This window comes from Canis lupus, chromosome 20, assembly GCF_011100685.1.
Source record: "Canis lupus familiaris isolate Mischka breed German Shepherd chromosome 20, alternate assembly UU_Cfam_GSD_1.0, whole genome shotgun sequence".
NCBI lineage: Eukaryota > Metazoa > Chordata > Mammalia > Carnivora > Canidae > Canis > Canis lupus.
The window spans coordinates 8,693,960-8,701,290 of NC_049241.1; the positions used below are offsets into that span (position 1 = coordinate 8,693,960).

Here is a 7,331-nt window from a genome sequence, read left to right on the forward strand (position 1 = left end):
TATTCATTCATGACAGAGAAAGAGAGAGGCAGAGACACAGGCAGAGGGAGAAGCAGGCGCCATGCAGGGAGCCGGATGCAGGACTCGATCCCGGGTCTCCAGGATCACACCCAGGGCCCAAGGTGGAGCCAAACCGCTGGGCCACCGGGGCTGCCCAAAATACCCCTATTTTAAAAGAGAAATACTATGTTAATGGCAGAATGGTTTGAATGTCTCCATATCTGAAAATGAGCTTTTTTTAAAAAAAAGATTTTATTTATTTATTTGAGAGAGAGTGAGAGCAAGAGAGATCACAGAGGCAGAGGGAGAGGGAAAAGCAGACTCATTGCTGAGCAGAGAGCCAGATGCAGGGCTCGAGTCCAGGACCCCGAGATCATGACCCAAGCCAAAGGCAGATGCTCAACTGACCAAGCCACCCAGGTGCCCCTGAAAATGGACTTTTCCCTCCATTTTCCTTAGTCTATCTCAGTTTTTTGAAACTTTAGTACCTAAAAACTACAGGATGGGGTGGTATACATGAAAACTTGCTTATAGTACTTCATGGAAAGTTAAGGTTTTTTTTTAAAGGGTAATTTACACCATATTTCTCCCCATCTACATTTGTTTCTAAAAATTTTAAGTAATCTTTACATGCAGCATGGGGCTTGAGCTCCCAACCTCAAGATCAAGAGTTGTGTGCTCTTCCTACTGAGCCAGCCAGGCACCATCCCCCACCCCAAACTGCATTTGTTTTAAAACCTAACCTCCTACAAAAGACAAAATCCTCTCTACTAATGTTTATGAGCATCTGTTGTGTGACCAATATCTTACATACTTTACCTCATTTAAACCATGTGAGGTTAAGGAGTTGTTCAATTTTATAGACTAGAAAAATGACGTTCAAAGAATAAACATAACATACGACTCAGAATTAGAATACAATTACCCATGGTCTGACTCCATAAATCTGGTGCCTCTCTGCAAGGGCTCAGGAACTTCAGACAGTTCAATGTGAGAGTTAAATGCACTAGTAGATTGATTGATTGATTGATTGCACTAGTAGCTTTAGCCAAGCTAGTCCCAGGTTTGAATCCTGGAAATCCCACTTTCTAGCTACGCAATAATAATAGCAAATAGCTTTTCAATGTTTTGCAAGTGCTTAGCACTTTATGTGCACAATATCTCATTCAACATTCCTGAAAACGCTCGAGGGAAATACTATTATCGTCATCCCCACTTTATAGATGAGGAAACTGGTGCTTAAAAGCAGTTAGTAATTTGCAGAAATTAGACTTAAACCCAGATAGTGATACCAGTGCATATATGTTCATAACCAAATGATAGGAATGTAAAAAGGAAACAAAGGTAATTGAGAAGAATTGATTCCACTCTTCAGAATGATCTATCTGGCACAGTAATTAAGAATGTGGGCTCTGGAGCAGGCCTCCTGAGGCTAAATCCCAACTCTCCCAATTGCTAGAAGTGTGACTTTGGGCAAGTTATTCATCCTCAGTGTCCTCCTCTACAAAATGGGCATATAATAGTACCAACCTGTATTGGTTTGCTAGGGCTGGCATAACAAAATACTACAAACTGAGTGGTTTAAACAAGACAAGTTAAAATTTTCACAGTTTTGGTGGCTGAAAGTACAAGATCAAGATGTCAGAAAGTTTGGTTTCTTCTGAAGCCTCTCTCTTTGGCTTGTATATGGCTACTTTCTTTCTCTGTCCTCTGCAGTCATCCTGTGGTCTCTGTGTTGTCTGTGTTCTAATTTCCTCTTATAAGCATACCAATGATGCTGGATCACAGTCCACCCAGATGAACTCATTTTACCTTTATCACCTCTTCAAATACTTTTTATTCTTTTTTTTATTCTTAAGTAATCTCTACACCCAATGTGGGGCTCAAGCTCTTAACCCCAAGATCAAGAGTCACAAGCTCCTCCACCAACTAAGCCAGCCAGGTGCCTGCCCCTCCTTCATCACCTCTTTAAAGTCTCTGTCTCCAAATACAGTCACATTCTGAGGTACTAGAGGTTGGGACTTCAATATATGTATTTTTTTTCGGGGGAGGGATATGGTTTAGCTCCAAACACTATCTTACAGGGCTATCGTGAAGACTGAATGAGATAATACATTTGCATGTCATACATAACATACATACATAATGTCAAATGAAGATCAGGGGACCTAGAATGTTGTAAGAGCTTAATAAACATTCAATGTAATTGAACACTTAATTTAGGCATAAGGGTACCCAGCAAGTTACAACTCTTTCTTCACTAAGATACTGGCTGGAATTGGCCTGGGGGCTTCGCTTCTCATCCAGGTGCTCAGTCCAGCATCATCATTGCCCTATGGTCTTTAATCCCCATCTCATTTCCACAAATGTTCCATTCTGGTCTGGCCATTCCCTGGGGTCAAAGAGAAGCTCTTTCTGTAGAGCATTCTCAATCTTTCTTTCTGTAACTGCTCCAAGGTTAGTTTTTAAAACAAGGAGACATTCTGTGCCACCTACTCACAGCTCAGCAAGTGCTTTTCCGATACTGCTGCTATTTCTAATCCTTGGGCAAGCCACTTATTAAAATTTAATGACAATCCTTTACATTTATAAAGCCATTTTCAGTTTACAAAGCTCCTTTCCATCCATTATCTCTTTTAATTCTCACAACATCTGTAGGTAAAAAGTATGTTTTTCTCCATTTTACAAAGGAAGAAAATAAGGCTCTGAGGATTAGCATCATCGTCCAGTGGCAGAGATGGACCTCAAATTCTGGTCTTTTATTCCACTATGTCAGGAGTAGCCTGACAGGCATTCTTTCACAATATAAACAATCTATTATACCAGCCCTGCTCTCTTTTGGGAGATGTAGTTGAGTAATGTAGGATGATTTTGATTGGAAGTGACAAAACCCCATCTCAAACTGGCTTAAGCAAAACTTGAATGTATTGGCTCACCAAATAGAACAATCCAGAAGCAGGTCTTCAGGCATGGATGGATCCAGGTGTTCAAACTATGTCATCAGAACTCTCTCTCTCTCCATATCTTACCTTTCTATGTGTTCACTTTATTCTTAGACAAAGTCTCTCCTTAGGGTGTCAAAGATGGCTCCCATTAGCTGAAATTTACCATTCACTCAGTTCAACAAACTCAACAGAAAGACAATACCTCTCTCTTGCAAACTGCAGGATATCAATCTCAAGTAGATATCAATCTAGATATCTCAAACTAGATATCAGTTTCAACTATTTGGGTTGGCTTATGGGCCTACCCCTGAACCAGTCATTTTGTTTAGAACAATGGAGTATTCTCATTGCCCAGGCCTGATCATTTGCCCCTCTCTAGAGAAGAGGAAAATGGTGGTGGTGGGTTGAATCTCACCAAACACAGGGACTGAGTGAGGGGGAATGGAGTAAAATGTCAGAGGTGGTATGGGTGGCGGGCAGATGTCTACAGGGTGGCTTTGCTCTGCAGAGCTAGAATAGAGCAACCAACAAGGAACTAAAGGCCCAACTTTGCAAGAATCCCAGTTCTTCCCTTAAGAGAGAGTGGTAAGTGGACTTCTGTGCTTTTTTTTCCCTGGACTGCCTGATTTGGCAGAGCAGGATAGAAAAAAAAAGGGGGGGTGTGTGATAATTCATAGCAGAGTAAGGAGAAAAGATGGAGCTTCTGGCTCCAGTAACTCATGTTCTGAACAGTATCCAAACTAGGAGCATCCACAGAAGGAAACTTTGAGGATGACCCCTTCCCTGATCCTCCTCCCAGTACCTTCTATCTCCCCATTAAGTTGTAAGCTCTAGAAGGGGAGGGGCCACATCTGTTTTACCCACCATCTCATCCCAGGGCTAGCATAATGCTGTGCCGGCACATTACAGGAGACTTTCCCTTATTTATTGCATGGATGCATAAATGAATTAGGTTGATCAGTCTAATTGGCAGGATCAATCCACCTCTTTGTTCAAGGCAGTCTCCTCTTTGGCCTCTGTTCTTCAATGGCCAAGGTGGGGGAAGGTGAGGAATGAAACTCTCTCCATAGCCCCTTGATTCCAAGATCTTCGGATTCTCAGGAAACAGCCAGATGCCCTCTGCAAGGAGCCGATGAAAGGGGAAACCAAGTTTATTGAGCACTCTGTGCTCACATGATATGACTTCACATGGGTCTGAGTTGCCCAAATTGTGGAGCCCATTTATGAGCCTCATAATTTTGTTTTAAAATTTGAGATGGAGAGATGGCAGCACAGTAGGAGGAACCTAGGCTTGGCTTGTCCTTTGAACACAACTAGATAACTGTCAAATCATTCTGAAAACCCAGGAAATCAACCCAAGGACTGACAGAACAAATTCCACAACTAGAGGGAAAGAAGAAACCGACATCAAGGAAGGGAATTTATAGGGAAATATGTACTTTATGGAATAAAGTTAAAGAACTAAGATACGTTTTGTTTTAAATCAAAATGGACATTTAGGGCAGCCCTGGTGGCGCAGCGGTTTAGCGCCGCCTGCAGCCCAGGGCGTGATCCTGGAGACCCCGGATCGAGTCCCACGTCAGGCTCTATGTATGGTGCCTGCTTCTCCCTCCGCCTGTGTCTCTGCCTCTCTCTCTCTCTCTCTCTCTCTCTCTCTCTCGGTCTCTATGAATAAATAAATAAAGTCTTTAAAAAAAAAAGGACATTTAATCTTATACAGCTAAATTACTGATTATATATTTGCTGAGCTGATTTAAGAGTTTGGAAAATTGTATCAAAAATTTTATATTTTTTTTACTTCACTTTTATTTTTTAATTTTTATTCATTTATGATAGTCACAGAGAGAGAGAGAGAGGCAGAGACACAGGCAGAGGGAGAAGCAGGCTCCATGCACCGGAAGCCCAATGTGGGACTCGATCCCGGGTCACCAGGATTGCGCCCTGGGCCAAAGGCAGGCACCAAACCGCTGTGCCAACCAGGGATCCCCCGCTGTGCCACCCAGGGATCCCTTTTTTTTTTTTTTTTTTACTTCAAAGCCTTCTTAATAAAGTCATTTTGCTAAGAAATAAAATAAAATAAAATTTGGGATAGAAATAACACTGCTTATTTTTTATTTTGCCAAAATGAGGACATTAAAAAAAAAACTATCATCAAACAAACTTAACTAAAGAAAAAATTAACTATCATCAACACTTCTTTAAAAAAGGAAGTTCTACACTAAGAAAGCAGGAAGTAGACAATCTCAGGGAAAAAAAGAAAAAAAGAACAGTGCCCCTCCCTCCCAAAAGACATTTGGCAACCTTACATGATTTTTTTTTTTTTTTTCTGAAGATAGATGCAAATTTCATCAGATTGACCCCTGGGTAGGGTTCAGTATTTGGAACCCACTGACAGAGATTGTTTTTCAAACCTGCCCCTTACCTCCACGTGCCTGTGAAGTGGGGCTTAACCTGCCCACTTTATAGATGGGGAAACAAAGGTTCAGAGAAGCCTAAGTGCAAGGTCACAGAGGTAGTAAATAATTGTCAGAGTTTGTCTGGATGCCAACCAACCTTGATCATCTTGGCAGATCCTAAGCCAAAAGTTATTCCCCTTCAGGGAAAGAAATGACCCACACTGGCTCCTTTGCCCCCAGGGTGTTCTTGGGCTTGACCTTGAGCCGGGACTTGGACGCTTTGTTCTTTAGAGCACATCTTAATGATGTGCTCACTTCATGCCAGGCGCTCGAAGAGTGTAGGGAGGGAAACCAGCACGTTCCCAGCCTCCTTCCCTCTTGTCCCGGATACTCACCCTGGGTCTTGAGGTCCAGGCCCAACTCCTTACGCCGGGGGGCCAACGAATCCCTATCGCGGGCGTGGGATGCTAACAGTTTAGGGGGTTCCCTCTCCAAGGGGTGTTGGCAGTTTCCAAGGAGACTCTGGGAACCTTCAACGCCTCCAGGACCTAAAGGGCTGGAAGCGTAATGGTGCAACCCGAGGCACTGTTTAGGCTGTAGGGAAGGCAATTTGGGAGTACGAGATCAGCTCGAACCTATCAGATAATAGTCGGTTCGGCCCCTCCCCCATTCCCACGGGCTCTGCGGGGGCCCACAAGCCCCTCAGCTCGGGCTGGAAGAAGGGGGTCCCCCAAGGCAGGGGGCCGGCCGCGTGGGGGACCCCTGGGACCGTGCCCAGCCCGCCCCGAGATGCCGGAACCTGGGCCGCCCCTCCCCCGCCCGCCCGCCCGCACGCCCCGCCCGCCCGCACGCCCGCGGCGGGAGCGCGCCTCCCGAGAGCCGCGCCGGTGCCCGAGAGCGCGCGCCTCGGCGCGGGAGCGCGCCCCGGGGAGAACCCGAGCAAGATGGAGGCCGCGCCGAGGCCGCCTCCTGGGCCGCGGCAGCTGCTGCTGCGAGCGCCGAGCCGGGGCGCCTAGGCCGTGCCAGTCCCGGACCCGCTGCTCCGTCCGCGCGCAGGTTGGTCTCCCCGCACCCGACCCCGCGGCCGCAGCCTGCGCGCGGGGCAGCCGCCCCCGCCCCCGCCCCCGCCCCCACCCCCGGCCCTACACCGGCCCGGCCGCTGCCGGCGCTCGGGGGACAGCCCTGCCCGCCGCCCGCCGCCCGCCGCCCGCCGCCCGCCCCTCGAGGCCCGCGCTGCCGGCCGGCCCCAGCCCTCGTAGCCTTGGCCTGGAACCCTCTCTCCTCAGCCCTGGCCCGCCAATCCTGGGCTCCCTGCAGCCCACATCCAGTCCTGCCTTCTGGGGGACCCCCAGACCCGCACCCCGCGTTCAGACCCTGCAGTCCTAGCCTCATCCCGATCCCCCCACTTCGCCCTCCCTGCCCCAGCCCCCATAGCACCTTCCCGGTCCCCCAGTGCCAGACCCTCGTATGCCCCCCTCCACAGCGCCTTTCTAGACACCCAATCCCAAACCTCCTTTTCCTAAACCCTGATACCAGTCCCCAGATTCCCTTCCACGCTCCCTCCGCAGCCCCTCTGCTAACCCCCGGTACCGGTCCTCAGCCTCCCTCCATCCCCTCTCCCCGCGGCTCCTTCCTACTCTCCCGGCCCCAGCCCCCAGGCCCCCTCCCCGTCACCTCCGTGACTACTTCCTAGCCAGCCCCCACTTGCAGCTCCCATATCCACACCCCATCCCCCTCACCCCGCCCCCCAACTTTCGCAGGTCTTTTCCCGAAGCCCCCCCCGGAGGTCCGCGCTGCCCCCGGCCCCACCGCCCCAGCACTCAGGACCCCCTGGCTCCTCCGTCCCTCCCTCTCGGTCCCCCAGCGCCGCCCCAGGCCCCGCCCTCGAGAGTTCTTGGCTCAGGCCGCCTCTCGCGTGCGTCCCCAGCTCCCGCCCGTCAGCCTCGCAGCCCGGCGGTCGGTCGGTCCCGGGCCGGCGGCCCCCGCCAGC

At 48.8% G+C, this 7,331-nt stretch overlaps 1 long non-coding RNA gene across 1 annotated transcript in view; it reads left to right on the plus strand.

Annotated features, from left to right (window-relative positions):
- LOC111091244 overlaps positions 1–4,831 on the plus strand; it is a 51,516-nt gene extending 46,685 nt beyond the window's left edge. Inside the window, exon 6 of the long non-coding RNA XR_005374623.1 lies at positions 4,782–4,831. This is a non-coding gene — a long non-coding RNA (uncharacterized LOC111091244). The remainder of the gene's footprint in view (positions 1–4,781) is intronic.
- Positions 4,832–7,331: the final 2,500 nt, after the last annotated feature.